This window comes from Pantherophis guttatus, chromosome 2 (genome assembly GCF_059756535.1).
Source record: "Pantherophis guttatus breed Tessera chromosome 2, ASM5975653v1, whole genome shotgun sequence".
Classification (NCBI taxonomy): domain Eukaryota; kingdom Metazoa; phylum Chordata; class Lepidosauria; order Squamata; family Colubridae; genus Pantherophis; species Pantherophis guttatus.
In genome coordinates, this window is record NC_142064.1 from 186,342,384 (window position 1) to 186,361,550 (window position 19,167).

The window sequence follows — 19,167 nt, forward strand, 5'->3', positions numbered from 1 at the left end:
ATGAAAACCGTCCATGAAGAACTGTGTGCTAGAAATGTATGTTACATTTTTCAAACGAAAAACTCTTCTGAGAATGCCACACTAATTTAACTAGCTGCTTAATATCTATTCAGGAACTGGGATAGAAGGGTAAGAAACAATGGCGTCTGAGAAGAAGCAAACACCTTTAGTGAGACTTCAGCTTCACAAAATTTCATCCTTGAATTCATTCAGCAGTTAATGTACTAATGAAATAAGCGTTTTGTTTTCCCTCATCGTGTTTATTTTCTTCACTGGCTGCAAGAATCATAATGGGGACACCTCTTAATTAGCAACCCTGCACAGTAAAAATGCAAATTTATTTTGTGAGAATAGGTCTGAAATTAGCATTAAGGTCTACCTGAATGCAGCAATTCTTTTCTAGGTGACAAGGTGTTACATTCAATTTTGATCGTTTTCTTTGTGGAAGTATCTCTTGATCATGCAAATGCTCATCTGAAATCACTGGCTTGTATTTGGGGGTGGGGGAGGAAGTCCCATGCATTCAAGGCAATCAGGTCACTGCACTTAAGGCAGCAAGAGAGCTTAGTGGAGATTAGTATCCCACCAATTCTGCTCCTAAAAATCCTCACTGCCCAATTTTTCCATTTGTACTCTCCTCTTAGGCTACCACATCTGGGCTGTAAAAATCCAAATGACCAATTAGATGGCAACAAAGAGTCTTCTGCATTTCTTTGCTTGGATTTCTTCTTTTTTCTTTTGTTATCTACAGCCCAGATATGGTAGACTTATTTATTCCCCCTATAGATAATAAGGGTTGAATGGTCACCCATGAACCTGCATAATTTAATTGCATTTAAAAATAAAAGAACGAATCTTACTTTTCTTCTGGATGTTTGTTCCTGAACTCATATCAATAACAATAGCATTTATCTTTAAAGATGTACTTTATGTGCTGCTTAGCACTCAAAATCAATCTGAACATCTAACAAAAACTCTTCCAATCCAAGATTGGAATGCCTAAAACTTTGAGCATCTACTGCTTGGTCACCATCATGCCTAATTTGATAATCCAAGCACATTACTTAGCCCTATATTCACATACCTGGCCGCATATCTGTTCTTTAAAAATCCATCTGTTCCTAGTACTTGCTTGGGTCACAGGTAGTTTGGTGGACTTTGCCTCTGAGAAATCATTAGAGGGTCAGGCAAACCTTGGAAATATTTATCTACGGGACCCTTTCAGATTTTAGATTTTAAGGTAATGATATAGGCCACACAATTAGTATTTAGCCACCCAGGAAAAGGCTTGTTATTTATCACACAATAGTGGTAATAGCAGACCTGGACTACTAAATGCAGTCTCATGGTCTGTTCTTTCTCAAGTACAGTTCTGAGTTGAGTCTGTGTAATCAGTTTTGTTCTATCAACCAAAGAACATATCAGGTTGGTTTCTAAAATTTGTCCTCATTCCAAAGGGAGACAAGGATTCAGCCCTTATAGTCGATCAGTTGGTATGTTGAAGATTTTGATACATATTATATGTCTCAAAGTATATATTTCATATACTTTGATAAATTTACATCACATAATTCCAAAATCTTACTTAGACCCAAACTTTCTTCCTTTCAGACTTTCATTGAATAAGACTACTAAAACAAAAAGCAGAATAAAGAGAAAAGAGGTACATGTCAAACTTTGAATTGCTTAATAATAAATTACTTTTTGGACTCCAACTTCAAGGAAAATTCTTCCACATCTACCAGTCTGCTCTGAACCTAAGCAAGCAACTAGAGCTGGCTGGGAAATGTCCAGGCATGAAATTGTCCTTGTCAGTTGAGAATACATTGTAGGTTACACACAGCACACGTGTGTACAATAGTACTGAAAAGTAAAATATCTTCCTTTTCTGATCTTGTTCCTTGAGGATTCCCTAATATTAATATTAAAAGAAACAGTTTATTCATTCTGCGTTTATTATAATATACCTTGCAGAATATAATTAGGTTTCCAAAGAGCAACTCTATATGAAGCAGTTTAAGATGATCTATTTATATAACTTATTTATATAACTTATCCAGCAAAATTGATGATGTTCCAAAAAAAAATTTTTTTTCTATCTAGTAACTGACATTTTTCATCTGCCTTTTGTTCTCCATTGTCATATAGTTCCAGTAAAAAAATTAGGATGATGATGACTTCCATGGGCCAAATATAGTCCGTCTCAAAGGGCTGAGTGTTCTTCGCATCACAGTGAACTTCAGGAATAAACCACTTTAATCCTTTGTAACATATGAGCATATAGGAAAATATGCTGACCTAAATATTGTTTTTTGTCTTCCCGCAAAATGCATAAATTCTGTCAGTCAGCACAAGATTAAGAAAAAGCATATGAAGCTTCTCAAGAATACAATTGTGCTGTGATTAACAAAAATCATTTACATCATCATCACTTGAAGGCTTTTTCAGGAGAATTATATTTAATAATTTTATCTTTACATACATCTGCTAATATTTAAATACTTATGTTCATTTCTTTTTTTATAATTCCCTAGTCTTTGTCAGGAAAATCCCAGAAGTTACAGATGAAATTCATGATGACTGATATCTATACAAAACAGAGAGTAGTAGCATGCTATTTGCCACCTGTACCATTTAGTATATGATTTGGGATCCTAATTGCTAGTTAACATATTATTGCTGTATTTTTGCTGCCAAGGTGGAGGACAGCAAATTGGTGAAGTTGCCTGCTACAGCCTGGAGGGACCATAAGCACATGGACTTGATATACCATTTGTTGCTCTAGTCCATCTACCAGGAAGTAGAGGAAAGTGAACCAAATAAACTTATCCATGTAGCAATACCAATAGCACCTAGACTTATATACCGTTTCATAGTGCTTTATAACACTTTCTAAGCACTAACAGAGTTAGCATATTGCCCCCAACAATCTGGGTCCTCATTTTACCAACCTTGGAAGGATGGAAGGCTGAGTCAACCTTGAGTCTGTCAGGATCGAACTCCTGGCAGTGGGCAGATTTAGCCTGCATTCTAACCACTGCGTCACCACAGCTCTATCAAAGAGACTAACATTTGTAGCAGAGTGTTTCCTGCAATCTGTACAATCTGTACATGACAGAGTTGAAAAATTGCTTTAAATGGAGTTTTGTTAATAAATGAAAATAGAAAGGAAACCTGCTGATAAAAAGAACCCTACACTATTCCTTTTCATTTTCTTATCAGATACAGTAGTGGAACAGAGGCTGTTCTTATACTGTGTATGTTAATGTTCAAGTCCTTTGTGGTTCTAAAATAACTGAGGAAGAAATATTCAGCTTGCAGACTATTTCCTGTTTTGTAAGAGTGTTATAGATTGCCTCAGTCCTGATACGTGCAACTACAACAGACTGAAATGAGATACGCACAGTGAATTCTTATGACAGTCTAAAACAGTGCTTCTTAAACTTGCTGTCTGGGGAATTCTGGGAGTTGAAGTCCACACAGCTTAAAGTTGCCAAGTCTGGGAAACACTGGTTTAGCATTTTCCCTCTGTATAGTGCAGTATGAAACTGAAATAAAAATGCAGATGTATACACACATACACAGATACACAGACATAGGCAAAGACATACACAATGTGATATTTAAAAGAAGAAATATTCAGGACCCACATAACACCTTCCATGAAACTTAGAATATAGCAATATGATTTCTTTATACTACTGGGACTTTGAGCCACAGCAACCATTTTTCAAACGTCTTGGTTTTCTTATAAAGATTAAGTCATAAATAAATACCTAGCTCTATATTTCAGTTGTGTTTTCAACGTGAAAATTTGCTTGTGACCACTAACTGGATGGAAGTGATTATTCTTAAAAGGACCGTGTCAAAATGCAACTGCATCCAAATATAAACATATAACTTTATTAGGTAATAACGGCTGATATTATTGATATATTTGCTCTTGTGTATGCCCACCCCTGTAAATCTTCTATTCTGCAAATATCATCATCAGACAATGCAGTACGTAATTTGCCTTTGTCATTTGACTTCCTCTATATGGAGTAACTGAGATTTCATCCTTTTAACATTTCAGAAAAATAGGTTGTTCATTTTTGGGCAAGAAAGTTGCTTTGATAGCATATGGCTTGTTGTCTTTTGTCACACTTGTCCCTTGTTGTGTTTTTCTATTCCCATGGAATTTAATTTCAATTTCTCCTCTACCCTTTGAAAAGTATGAAAAGATGATATGGCTTAAGGAAATGCTAAGGAGCAGTCTTAGCATACTGAAGGAACTACAATCTTCTCAGCTCTGCCTTTAGTGTTGCAATATGTTCTTTATAAATGCATGTTCAGCCCACATTCTCTGATATGTACAACCAGATTTTTGATTAAAGCTGTGGAGGAGGACAGTTAAACCCCAGCTCCATACATGAAGGTTTACTATGGAGAACATTCAGTGGTCTTCTTGGACCCTGGAGGGGCTTTTTTCCCCCCTCTGCTCAGTGAAACCCAATCTGTGCCTAATATCCACCTCTTGACACTGACTTTCAAACTCTCCATAAGTCAAAATTAGTTCCCTTATATACATATGTATGTCAATACATTAGTATTTTTGTGTACATATATATATATATATAGTTTTGTGTACATAATAGAATGCTTTTACCTCTTATAAAACTGTACTTCCATTTCCAAGAAGGAGTTCGTGGGATGAAGAAGGTGTTTCAGAGGCAAGAATCTTCTGGGAAAGGTGATGGTGAATTTGCAGTTTCATCCTAATGAAAGTGGCCCTGTAGCACCAGCTAGCACAGGAAGCCTTTGTGTGTATGTAGTTAACCCTACAAGCATTTGTAACCCACTAGACCCCGCTGGTCAGGCCCACTGGAAGGACCTCCCTGCTGATTTTTTCCTAAAATAAAGCCAGATGGATTAAACCATCACAACTGGCTCCTTGTGTTTTCAATTTGGCATTTCACTGACAACCCCACAGTATTTTCTTTTCAGCATCAACACCATGTGGCTTCCATTGACATCACCATTGAGGAAGATGTCTCAAATTAGCCTTTTCGAAAGGAAAGGGAGGAGGGGGTACATTGGAGTGGCAAATACCCAGCAAAAGAGCCTCATGTGCAACTCAGCAGTATTAGTTTTCTCAACACTCATCATACCAAGCTTTCCCTTTTTGACATATGGAAAGGTAATGCAGCATAGTTTTCTTGCAAGTGTGGTAACATTTCCAATTTCTCAAGGGCAGCGAGCCACCTGTGAACCAATTGCTCCGGTGAATCAACATAGTATTTTCCTCTGTTATTTTCTATTTGGACTCTGCTAACGGACCCCTTTTTATCTCTCTGAATTGAAATTCAGGAAAGTGCTAATCTATTTGACTGCAATTCTACTTTCTCTACTGGATCTCCTTGTATATAACTTCCTTCCTTTTTTTGTGTCTATACCTCCAGAAGAGAATTGTAAATTATTTGGCAGAACGACTCTTTGATAAACACTGGGACCCATGTATATGTACTGTATGTATTAACGTGTAGATGAGGATCCTTACTGTATGTAAAGTTTTATGGATGGTTATTTTTTAATTTATGTATTTAATATAGGGTTCAATGACCACTGGTGTTTTAGTTTGTATAAAAAAAATAATAATAAAACTGCAGCATTTTTTAAAACTTCACTTTACATTAATGGATGCATTATCCACATCTTGTTTAAAACCTGATTCTAGAACACTATATACAGAGGGCAAGAGAGCAATAAAAACCCATCTGCTTCCTGCCACATGCAAATTATAATCACAAAATGAGCAGATTTTCAGTTTGGGGCTGTATTCTTACCAGGAATGATCAGGGCAACGTCCTGGTATATATGAAGTAATAATAAAGTTGTGTGCTTCTGAATATGTGCTAAGTTAATTTTATTCACCATTAAGACATTACCTTTAAAATTTAGGAGGACAGCAGTGCACTTGAGCCCTTTGAAATTTCTTTTCAGAAATTAAGCCAATATTTCTAAACTTTTGCAACTTTAAGATCTGTGGACTTTGGCTCCCAGCTGCTGGCTGGGGAATTCTAGGAATTGAAGTCCAGTCCATACATCTTAAAGTTATGGAGGTTGAGAAACATTGAATTAAGCAATGGCATCTTCCTGCCCCAGCAGGCTTTTTCTGACTGGAAGACAAACCACAATGCCTTCTAAACCAACTACATAGTTTTAAAAACCTAGGATGCTTCAATTAAGTAAAATAACTTGATGAAGTCAAACACGTCGCTGGACACAACAAGAGATATACCATTGTACAAGAAAGTGCACCCAACATGCATGAATAAGATTCCTTTGTAGCATCACTAGTGACAAAAGATCCCAAATGCTTGAAAGACCGAAGAAACCACAGTTAGAAGTATAAGCAATTGTAAACTAGAAGAGCAGTACTCTACTTCAATATAAAACTGTTTCTGATGCTTGAATGATAGAACTTTGCATTCTTGAGCGAAGGGAGAATTTTAAGTTCTGCTGAGTGTTTATATAGGAAAGTAATTAGCATTAGCAAACAAACATTTTAGTGCATTTGGCATTAAGTAGCAAGACCACCTGCTAAAACCAGCTGTTTTATCAACTTCAATCACTACCCCGGGTGTATGTATGTACTGTGTGCGTGTAAACACACACACGGATACAAGAATACACACACACACACGAACAAACACAGGATTTTATTTATTTATTTATTTATTTTTAAATTTGTATACCGCCCTTCTCCCTGAGGACTCAGGGTGGTGAACAGCCAAGTAAAAGCATAAACTACAAACATTAAAATACAATTAAAAAGATATATATAAATTTGGCCCCATGATTAAAAACAATAACAAACAATTAAAAACATTTTAAAAAGTGTTAGGCCAGCCCAGCTTGCTGGAAAAAGAAGGTTAGTGTCATATGCATGTATATATATGTGTGTGTGTGTGTGTGTGTAAGCATAAATGCACATGCATATTATTCATTAATGGCTGGTATTATGTGATAAAGTGTTTAGCTCAGGGGTCTGCAACTTTAAACACTCAAAGAGCCATTTGGGCCCGTTTCCCACAGAAAAGAAATTACCGGGGGAGCCACACAACCTGGGGGGGCATGGCCAACTCGACATCACTCACTCCCACCCAGTCACATGAACCGCCCGCCAGCCACACTTACCCAGGCTTTGTGGCTCCTGATCTTACCTTAGTCAATCGCCCTTACCTTCTTAGGCCAGGCAAAGAGTGACTGGGAGGGGAGGGCAAGGGGTGGGGCCAGCCAGCGGTGGATTCAGCAGACAGGGAGCCACAGCAGGGGGACAAAAGAGCCACATGCAGCTCCAGAACCGCAGGTTGCAGACACCTGTCCTAGCTCAATGGTTTGGCTCAGTGTGTTACATATGCCTTAGATAAAAATGGTTAAGCAAACCATGTGTTCTCCTTTCCAAATATCCTGCTGGCTATGTTTTTCAAAATATAAACATTCCCACATTTGCCTACCATATAATATTTAAAGATATTTTTTAACAAAATGATAACTCGGATAGTTAAAAGAATAGTAGTTCAGCACCCACATATACTGTAATCCTTGCCTTAATTCTGATTCTGATTCTATCCACAAGGTGGCAGCCATTTGCTGTCATTCAAACAAACAGATTTGGGTGGAAAATCAAGAGATTTTTGTGAATCCAGTGTTTTATTCTTATAATTCTCTTTATCTAGACATTACCTGTTTTCTTCTGTGTCCAAATTAATCCCAAATCCTAAATTATTTGAAATATGACACAGTGCCAGCATCTTTGTGGTGTCTCAAAAGAGTGTGGGAAAACTCTTTATTCGACAGATTGGTCTTTGCAATGAAGTCTTAACTTCTCTGCCTAATACTTAAGCCTGCTGTGTGACAAGCACACTAGTTTAATTTAATTTATCCTAGTGGCTCATCTTTCAGAATATAAAACCTTGGAATTAATTAACTGCACTCTCAGAAGTTCAGCCATCACAAAAAGGATAAAGTTCCGTCGGAATTGTTTTCTAACTTCTAACCTTTGGAGGCAATTGCTTCTGTTTTAAGGTGGAATAAAGGATTTTATTGTGTCCATATGCCTTCTGCCTCTGTTCCTCCACCCTGTTGTGATTGGTGAACTTTAATAAATAACATGAATCAGCAGTAATTCAAATCATGGGCAGGAACAATAACCTCATATGTGTGGGTGGGTGAGTGAGTGAGTGAATCTGTGCGTGCTTGGGGATACAATGTGGTGCACTCCTTTCATAGCCAGGCTGGTCAAAAGGAAAAGGACCAGTTCTTCACAGCAGTGCGCATGTGAGGGTGGGTGTATTCAAAACAGAGGCAGACAATGTTCAGCGACTAGGAGCCACATGTAAACAAAGCCCAACAGAAACCAAAAAATAGTGCCTGAGGACTACAATGATAGGGCAGATATATAATAATGCAGTCAGATAGGATGGAAAGGATTATGGATCTATTTTTCCCCTATTGAAAATGATGTCTCACACACACGTGTGCGTGCATGCACATCCACACCTCTAACATGTATGTATGTAGTTGAAGTAATCAGTGTCCAAAAAGATTTCTTTTTAAATTCCCCCCAAAATAATTGAATTATATAATTTTGTGATACAAACTTAATCATCTTTAGGGGGGAAATGGAGTTCAAAACTATATATGTTTCATAATCACTATCCCTTTCATAAATATATGAAGTGTGGGAAAATAATTACCGTATTTTTCAGAGTATAAAATGCACCTTTCCCCCCCCAAAAAAGGGGATGAAAATTTAGGTGCATCTTATACACCAAATGTAGCCTTGCCCACCCGCTGGCCCCCACCCTTTGGCCTCTGCTCCATGCAAGCAAACAGCAAGAAAAAACAGCTCCTTTCAGCTTCAGTACAGCCTAATTAGCACAAGTTGAATGGATCAGCCTCCCAACTCTCAGCTGATTTGCTCTCAGCTGTTTTGCGCAGGGCTCTGCTGCTTGCTGCAAAGAGGTAAATTGCTGGAGCAGATTTTTTTTTCTCCTTGTGCTAATCAAGCTATGCTGAAAACAAAAATGAAAGTAAAGCAAGCTGCTGTTTGCTGCAATGAGGCAAAATTGCTCAGAGGCAGAGAGAGATTTCTTTTTCTTCTTTTCCTCACTAAAAAAGGTAGGTGCGTCTTATACTCCGAAAAATACAATACATATTTACAGAGCCCTTCTTTTTAATCATTCTTGACTCTTGGCAATTGGCTGGACTGCAGTGGTGGGATTCAAGTAATTTAACAACTGGTTCTCTGCCCTAATGATTTCTTCCAACAACCAGTTTGCCAAACTGTTCAGAAAGTTAGCAACTGGTTCTCCCGAAGTGGTGCGAACTGGCTGAATCCCACCACTGCTGGACTGGTTCCTGCAGGTTTTTTGGCAAGGTTTTTCAGAAGTGGTTTGCCATTGCCTGTTTGCTAGTGCTGAGACAGTGGCTGGGCCAAGGTCAACCAGTTGGCTTAGAACTCACAGCCTCCTGGTTTCTAGCTTGGTCCTTTAACCACTATACCACACTGGTTGGTGGCTGGGGGATTCTGGGAGTTGAAGTCCACCCATCTTCAAGCTATCAAGGTTGAGAAACACTGCTGTATGTGCTTTTCCAAAGATGCTGTTGAACCTTCCAGAATTATCGACCTTGTAAAGCCTAACGCAAGAGATATGCCAACAGTTTACTTCCTAAAGCAAAGGGAATGAGTTGGCAGGAGGTCAGGTAGACTGAGGAGGGCTAGATAAGAAGAAAAACATCTCACTTGGTATAATGCCAATCTTGATTGCAAAAATATAACCCAGACATTACAGTTACTTTGATGCCTTCTTAGTCCCTCCTTGGCCTTCCTTTTATTATCTACTACTGACCAAAAGGAAAACATTAAAAAAATGTTTCACCTTATCTCATCTTACAGCCTTTAGTTACACTCTTAGAGAAGGGCTTTGTTTGTTACAGCACACACGCATAGACATATTTCTCCTTGAACTAGTTGTGATCCTTTGGCTTCTTTTTTTTTAATGAAAATGTGTGAAGTGTTTTCCAAGGCAGGAATTAGCCATTTAGCTCAGTAGAAATGCACCTCCTTTTAATCTGCCCGTGAACAGTTTCCATTGTGCTTCTTCTACTCCAGTTAAGAAATGGAGCAGGGGAGAAGGGGTGAAGAGACAGCGAAAGGACAGTGAAACAATGAAATACGTTGCAGAAAGAAAGAGAGAGACCCTTGGAACTGGGTCAAACTGAAAGTTAAATGAAAGAATAGCTCTTGTTTATTCAACGCATGCATCACAGTTCTAGTTTATTTCTCATAGAATTAAGGAAACATCCCACTTTAAGCAGAATTTCCCATGTTATATCCTTTAAATCTACACATTATTTATTTTCATCTCTAGATAAGTCAAGTCCCCTTATTGGCCCTCATACTGAAACTGCTTCAAAAAGCACTAGATAAGCTCTGCTATCACAGGATTTCTCACATATATGTAGGATATTCTGGATGGTTTTCTTCATGCTGACACAATGATGCACTTACACCACAAAAAAAGAAGAAAAGCCATGAGCTAGCCAGGAAAAAGAGATTCATAAGCTCTGTTGCCAAACATGTTTATATGGACTAATGTGGGCTAGGATATAAGGGGTAGCATGCTATAAGAACACACTTAAACAAAGAAAAGTGACTCCAAAAGGGATCAGTTTAGCTCAAAACTGAACTGACTCATCATGGATACTCATGATTAAACAAATTTTATCTTGTTAATTGTGCTATGGGAAAAGCTTTGATTGGCCTTTTGAATCCCACCGGGGCAGTCAAGAAATACACCCCATGCTACCTCTACTACTTATTGGCTGCAAAGGCAACAAAGATCCATGAGAAACTATAGAAGCTATTTATTTATTCCTGTATTTATTTACAGGTGATCTCCAGTTAAGAGCATCTGACTTAATGGACAACTCGTACTTACGAATAGCTGCCTAATTCTAAAAAATGGTGGACACCACTGAAGCCCATGCATTTTAATATCCAGGCTGTTTTCAGTGTAGTTTTCAGTGATTCGTGAAAATATTGTACAGCTTCAACAGTTTTTTGGTTTGAACAATGAGAACGCGACTTCATTAGGCAACCTGTTTGTAAGTACAAGTTCCGATTTATGTACAAATTTGTACTTAAAGACCAACTTAGGAACCGATTTCGTTCTTAACCTGAGGACTGCTTGTACTATATTTGTTAACAAACTACATTTGTAAGATAGAGGACGGGAATGCCCAAAACCATAGGAGGGACAGCATGCTGTCTGTCTGATCCACATGATCCTTCTGCTTCATATGCCATCTGGCAATGCTTTTGTCAGTGGTGTGAACGTACAATCATAGTCTCATCCAACCCTTTCCCTGAGTGCCGGCAGAAAAGTAATGTCACGATTTAAAGGTTCAAAGAGTAAAAGATCAAAGAGATGCAATAATCAAACAGGAAAAGCCTCCCCCTAAATACCTCCCCCTAAAAACATCACAGGCATTGCTATGCAAGAGGCTTTCATCCCAACACCACTATGTACTTGCAAGAGTGCCTGTGCATCACACACTTTGTAGATTAGGCAGAAGAAGGAGAGAAGGAGGAGAGGGTGAGGAAAATTAGGGGAACTCCACTCCATAGACAATCATCCCTAGGGAACATGAGATGCAGTTACTAAGGGAAGGGGGTAGGTGATCAAAACATCTGGGCAGAAGAAAATCCATGAGCAGCTATATGCCTTACCAGCTGGGCAGATGTTCATGAAAAGACACATGAAATTTGCAGTGCTACAGCTGATGGAGACATACTCTTTTCATCTTGACTTCAGGGAAGAGGCTCTACTACCATGAATTCAATCCTTCCAAGTATAGCTAAGTAAGCCTTAGGAGAGGTCTTCTAGCCAAGTACAAAGCCTCCCCCTGTCCTTCATTTTATGGAGTGTACTTCCATGGAACATAGTCACTTAATCCCATATTTTTAGTAGTGGGTTTCCACACACCCTTTCACCCTTGCAAAATCGACCAGCCATATCAACTGGCTTTGGTAAATGACCCTCTATTTCATGTAATCCACTGGCATGGGGAATTCATGATGGAGGGAGAGTTGATGGAAGGCACATGTAGTAAAACCCTCTACATCAGGAGTGTCAAACTCACATCGTCTTGGCAGCATCACGTGACGTATCGGGACTTTTTCCCCCTTCGCTAAACCAGGAGTGGGCGGGCCAGCGTGTGACGCATCCAGGAGCCCTGTTCTACATGAATCTATGCTAACATCTTGGTATTCCAACAGTGTTTTTAACATGCTTAGAAAATCATCGATTAAATATTTCAAGGAGGGCAGGCTGAGAATGCTCTATTTCTTTCAGGGGATCAAATGTTCATTTTGGCTGTAATGGGGTTTAAGCCAGGGGTGAAATGCTCCCGGTTCAGACCGGCTCGGGCGAGTAGGTAGCGATGGCAGTGGGCAGTTTGGAGAACCGATAACAAAAATCCCTGCCCCCGCCCCCCATGCCCAGCTAAGCCCCGCGATCATCAGAGCCTTTTTTTCCTTTTAAATGGCTCTGACCAGCCAAGCTCTGACGATCCCAGCTGAGTTGCCTGCTAATCAGGCAACTCAGCTTGGATCGTCAGAGCCATGTAAAAGAAAAAAAGTTTATTTTTTTCTCCCCCCCCCCAGCCTCCAGCTTGCTTACCTTAGCTGCTGATCACATGGCGATCGCAATCCATGCATCAGCAAGCAACTGAATCTCCCTGCCTACAATCAAGCTCATCAGTGAGCAGCTCTTTCTGCCTGCCTGCCTTCCTGCCTAGACTTGTGGACTTCAACTCCCAGCAAAGCTGGCTAAGGAATTCTGGGAGTTGAAGTCCACAAGTCTTAAAGTTGCCAAGGTTGGAAACCCCTGTTCTATTGGGTAAGTTTTTTTCCCCTTTGGGAGCTTTAAAAAAAATAGTTAATTGGGTTTTTTTTTAGTTTTTCTTTTTTTAGACCTAGCCATTTAAAGTTTAGGAAGTTTTAAATTTAACTGCTTTTATATAAAAATAAAAATAAATTAAAATAAAATAATATTTGTGCAGCTTTCTTAGGTTTAGTGTGTTTCTGTAGTGTTTCACTCTAACTACACAAACACACAAAATCTCACAAAGCTGTATGTGGAATTTTGTGTGTGTGAAGTGTGAAAGTTGGTTTTTTGGGCTTTTTGTGGCTGTGTGAGGTTCCTGCTTGTTACGGGGCCATTTTGAGTCTAGCACAACTGCTTTTACGTTGTGGGTGAGCCAGTTGTGTTGTGTTGTGTTTTGTAGGTTTAAAAAGGGCAAAGAAGTGACATTAACTTGGCCACGCCCACCCAGTCACCTTACCACCAAGCCCCGCCCACTAATTAAGCCACGCCCACAGAACTGGTAGCAAATTTAGATTTCATCCTTGGTTTAAACAGGCATGAGTTAAGTCTAGAAGAGGTTGTTCCAACCCACCTGGATAATATTGTGAATCAACAACCCTTTTACCAGTGTAGCAGCCCAATTATTTATTTATTTATTTATTTTATTCAATTTCTATACTGCCCTTCTCCTAATGGACTCAGGGCAGCGCACAGCCAGAACTAAAACACATACCAATACAAAATTTAAAATTATTAAAAGAATTACATTTTTTTATTTTTATTTTTTTTATTTTAATTTTGATTTATATGCCGCCCTTCTCCGAAGACTCAGGAATAGCCTTCATAACTTTGGTCCAAATTTAAAACAATTTGAATTAAAACCCATTGACAATTTAAAAGCTAAAAAACTAAAAAAGACTAAAAAAGGCTAAAAAGGGGGGGGTTTCACGCCAGCCCTGCTTGATGGAAAAGAAAAGTTTTCAGGGCACGGCGAAAGACCCGGATATATCACTCCAAGCAGTTTAAGAGGAGCTCCAGAGCTATGTAAAGAATGTACAATGTGTGTAAAGAATGTAAAGAAGTAATGGTAATTTTTGGAAAACTTAACACACCCATCAATGAAATATCTTTGTGAATCCACCACAGTCTGAAGCAACTGATACAGTATCACTTTATAATGCCTTGGTAAGACCATACCTGGAATACTGCATCCAGTTTTAGTTGCCACAATGTAAAAAAAGATGTTGAGACTCTAGAAAAAGTACAGAGAAGATCAATAAAGTTGATTAGGGGACTGGAGGCTAAAACATATAAAGAATGGTTTCTGGAATTGGGCATGTCTAGTTTAATGAAGAGAGGATTGGGGTGACATGATAGCAGTGTTCCAATATCTAAGGGGCTGCCAGAAAGAAGAGGGGGTCAACCTATTTTCCAAAGCACCAGAAGGCAAGACAAGAAGCAATGGATGGAAACTAATCAAGGAGAGAAGCAACCTAGAACTAAGGAGAGTTTGAACAATTATTCAGTGGAACACCTTGCTCCAGAAGATGTAAATTTATTTATTTATTTATTTATTTGTTTAAATTTCTATACCGCCCTTCTCCAATATAGGACTCAGGGCGGTGAACAGCCAAAATAAAACAAGACATACATACAAAACATACAAAATCTAAAAACTGATTAAAATAATTAAATCTTTTGGCCGTAATTAAAACAATTCCAATTTAAAATCAGTTTAAAATTTGACTCAAGCCAGCCCAGCTAGTTGAAATAAATGGGTTTTCAGGGCCCGACGAAAAATCCAGAGGTCTGTTATTATCCGTAACTCTGGGGGGAGGTTGTTCCAGAGGGTGGGCGCCACCACAGAGAAGGCTCTCCCCCTGGGGGTCGCCAGCCGACATTGTCTGGCGGACGGCACCCTGAGGAGGCCCACTCTGTGTGAGCGCACTGGCCGGTGGGAGGCTATTGGTGGCAGAAGGCAGTCTCGTAAGTACCCCGGCCCTAAGCCATGGAGCGCTTTAAAGGTGGTCACCAACACCTTGAAGCGCACCCGGAAGACCACCGGGAGCCAGTGCAGCTCGTGCAGGAGAGGTGTCACATGGGAGCACCTCGTCACCCCCATAATCCCCCGCGCGGCCGCGTTCTGGACCAGCTGGAGCCTCCGGGTGCACCCCAGGGGGAGCCCCATGTAGAGAGCGTTGCAGTAGTCCAGGCAGGAAGTGACGAGTGCCTGAGTGACTGTGCGTAGGGAGTCCCGATCTAGAAAGGGGCGCAACTGGCGTATCAGGCGAACCTGATAGAAAGCCCCCCTGGCCACGGCCGTCAAATGATCTTCCAAAGACAGACGTGCATCCAGGAGGACACCCAAGTTACGAGCCCTCTCCGTGGGGGCGAGTGATTCACCCCCAATAGCCAGCGATGGCATCAGCTGGCTATATCGGGACGTCGGAAGCCACAGCCACTCGGTCTTGGAGGGGTTGAGTCGGAGCCTGTTTCTCCCCATCCAGGCCCGCACGGCCTCCAGGCACTGGGACATCACTTCAAGGGCATCATTGGGGTGGCCTGGGGTGGAGATGTACAGCTGGGTGTCATCAGCGTACTGATGGAACTCCACCCCGAAGCCACGGATGATCTCACCCAGCGGCTTTACATAAATGTTGAACAGAAGGGGCGAGAGGACCGACCCTTGTGGCACCCCACAAGCAAGGTGCCTCGGGGTCGACCGCTGCCCCCCTGTCAACACAGATTGCGACCGGTCAGAGAGGTAGGAGGAGAACCACCGCAGAACGGTGCCTCCCACCCCCAACCCCGCCAGCCGGTGCAACATGATACCATGGTCGATGGTATCAAAAGCCGCTGAGAGGTCTAACAGGACCAGGATAGAGGAGCAACCCCTATCCCGGGCCCTCCAGAGATCATCCACCAATGCGACCAATGCCGTTTCCGTGCTGTGCCCAGGCCGGAAGCCGGACTGGAGCGGGTCTAGATAGACAGCTTCATCCAGGTACCGGGGAAGCTGTTGCGCCACCACACTCTCAACAACCTTCGCAACGAAGCGAAGGTTGGAGACTGGACGATAGTTAGCCAAAACAGCCGGATCCAGAGAGGGCATCTTGAGGAGGGGCCTCACAACCGCTTCTTTCAAAGCGGCCGGCAGGACCCCCTCACTCAAAGAAGCGTTAACAATCTTCTGGAGCCAGCCTCGTGTCACCTCCCGGGAAGCCAGTACCAACCAGGAGGGACACGGGTCCAATAAACATGTGGTCGCGTTCAGCCGTCCCAGGACCCTGTCCATGTCCTCGGGAGCCACAGGATCGAACTCCCCCCAGATAACACTCTCAAGACCTGCCTCAGTCATCCCGTCCACACATACCCAGTCAGAGGCCAGCCCTTCCCGAATCTGAGCGATTTTGTCATACAGATACTGCACAAAATCCTCAGCTCGACCCTGCAAGGGGTCATCCCGCACCTCCAGATGGAGGAGGGAGCGGGTCACCCTAAACAGGGCAGCCGGGCGATTATCTGATGACGCGATAAGAGCGGCAAAATAGCTAGTTTTCGCCGCTTTTATCGCCACTAGGTAGGTCTTAATATGAGACCTCACCAGTGTTCGGTCAGATTCGGAGCGGCTGGTCCTCCAACTACTCTCCAGGCGTCTTTTCCGGCGCTTCATCTCCCTAAGCTCCTCGGTAAACCAAGGAGCTAGGTGAGTTCGGTGCCGGGTCAGAGGCCGCAAAGGCACAACTCGGTCCAAGGCCCCGGCAGCCGCACTATCCCAGGCGGCCACCAGGTCCTCAGCCGAGTCATGAGCCAGAATCTCAGGAAATGGCCCAAGCTCCATCTGGAACCTATCAGGGTCCATCAGGCACCTGGGGCGGAACCACCTGGTCGGTCCCGCCTCCCTGCGGCAGGGTGCAGCGGTTAGAAAGTCTAGTCGAAGGAGCGAGTGGTCAGTCCATGACAAGGGTTCGATGACTATATCCCCTATATCAAGGCCACTCAACCACTGACCAGAGACAAAAACTAAGTCCAGAGTGTGTCCCCCTGTGTGAGTGGGGTCATGAATTAATTGAGTAAGGTCCATGGCCGTCATGGAAGCCATGAACTCTCGAGCCACTTCAGACGTTTCACCGATAGATGGCAGGTTGAAATCCCCCATGATGACAAGTCTGGAGGTGTCCACCGCCACCTCGGCTATAACGTTAAGCAGCTCAGGCAGGGCCGTTGCCACGTGGCAGGGAGCCAGGTACGTGACCAACAAGCCCATCTGTACTCCACGACCCCACTTCACAAAGAGGGACTCACATCCGGCTATCTGTGGAACAGTGGTCTCCCTTGGATCCAGACCTTCCTTTATAATAACCGCCACCCCCCTGCCCCTGCCCTGAGCCCTCGGGGGTCCAACACTGATCCAACACTAGAAGTTTTTAAGAAGAGATCGGACAACCATTTTTCTGAAATGGTTTAGGGCTTCCTGCCTGAGCTGGTTGTTGGACTAGAAGACTTCCAAGGTCCTTTACAACTCTGTTATTCTGTAATGCCACAGAATTCCAGCCTATGGTTGCCTCGTACAAGGGTGTAGGCACGAATTCTAGTCTTGCCCCTTGCCTTCTCTGATAGATAGAGCAGGGGTGAAATCCAGGACATGTTTTGGAGAACCGGTAGTGGAAATTTTGAGCAGTTTGGAGAACCGGTAGCGGAAATTTTGAGTAGTTCAGAGAACCAGCAAATGCCACCTCTAGCTGGCCCCAGAGTGGGGTGGGAATGGAGATTTTGCAGTATCCTTCCCTTGGAGTGGGGTGGGAATGGAGATTTTGCAGTATCCTTCCTCTGCCATGCCCACCAAACCACACCCACCAAGCCACACCATGCCCACCAAGCCACATCCATGGAACCAGTAGTAAAAAAAAATATATTTCACCACTGAGATATAGTTCTCTTGAGTCCTGCTTGGATGACAACTGTCAACTAAGATAAATGCGCATTGAAGAAAAATGGATGATGAAAACTTCATCTTCTTCTAACGAAGAGTTAAATCGCATGCTGTTTTTGTTGAAATTTTAATCCCTGCTGAGAAAACAAAAAGGTCCTTTTCACATTTCTTCCTGAGATGGCAGCTGAGTTTTGCTTTTATTGCATCTGTTGTCAAAGAGACAAAATATTATGTCTTTTTTGGCTAAGTGTGTAATCTCGTAGGTAGAAGAGTATGATACAAGACTACAGACAGGCTATTCCACAATAGAGGCCTCCTGAAGAGGGAGTTTGCAAAAAAGAAAAAGAAAAAAATCCAGAAAGGCTCAGCAGAGAAACAGAATATACATTTTATAACTACATTTGGTTAATTAATTTAACCCATAGCTTTGCTTTCTCAAAGTTCAAACTCAGTTCACAAATAATATAAATATTTTATTGTTACAATCTTGTTAAAACTTTTTTTTTATTTTAAAGAACTGTATCTTCGGGGTTTTTGTATGTGTAATATTGTTCTCTATGACTCACTTCACAGTGGGAAAGTCCACTCCAAAAGTTTGCTCCAATATAAATCAGAAGGAACTCTTATGGACTTAAAACAATTAAATGGATGCAAATACTCTGACTTTATTAAGAGTCAGAACAAGAACATATTGCTGTGTATGTTGCTAAGGCAATAAAATACATAACACAGGATCTGGAGCTGATCTAAGCTTAAATGTTTGGAAGGGTGCTGTTGGCCTTTACAGTAAAACATTCTTAAACTAATGTGTAAGGCCTCGTAAGACATTCTTGAATACTGGATATTAGTGAGAACACATAAAACACATAACAAGCGTTTTTGAGATTACCAACTCAAACCAATGTTTTTCAAGACTACCATACCACTTTTTTTAAAAAATATTTTCAACTCCAAAAAGATGTTTATAGGGGGGAAAAGGTATCTATTCATAAATAAAAGCAATTTTGACAGGTTCCTAAACATAACGTTACCAAGTCAGTCTGCTTAATCAGTAAAATTTGAAATAAATTTATATTTATAAAAAATATATATCAGGATCAAATTCACAAAAGTTCGTTTGCATGGCCCAAGAGAAAGTATTTTCCTTCAGCTTCGCTTCCTCCATTGTGCATGCTGAACTGTGCAGAGTAAAATTAAAATCTGAAAGACTGGTCATTTTAAAGAAACCGTTTAGCGCCATGCAAGTGAAGAAAGGGTCTCAAAAGAAGTGAAACGAAAGATCGTGTGCTTAAAGGTGTTTGGCATGTTGCAATCAAA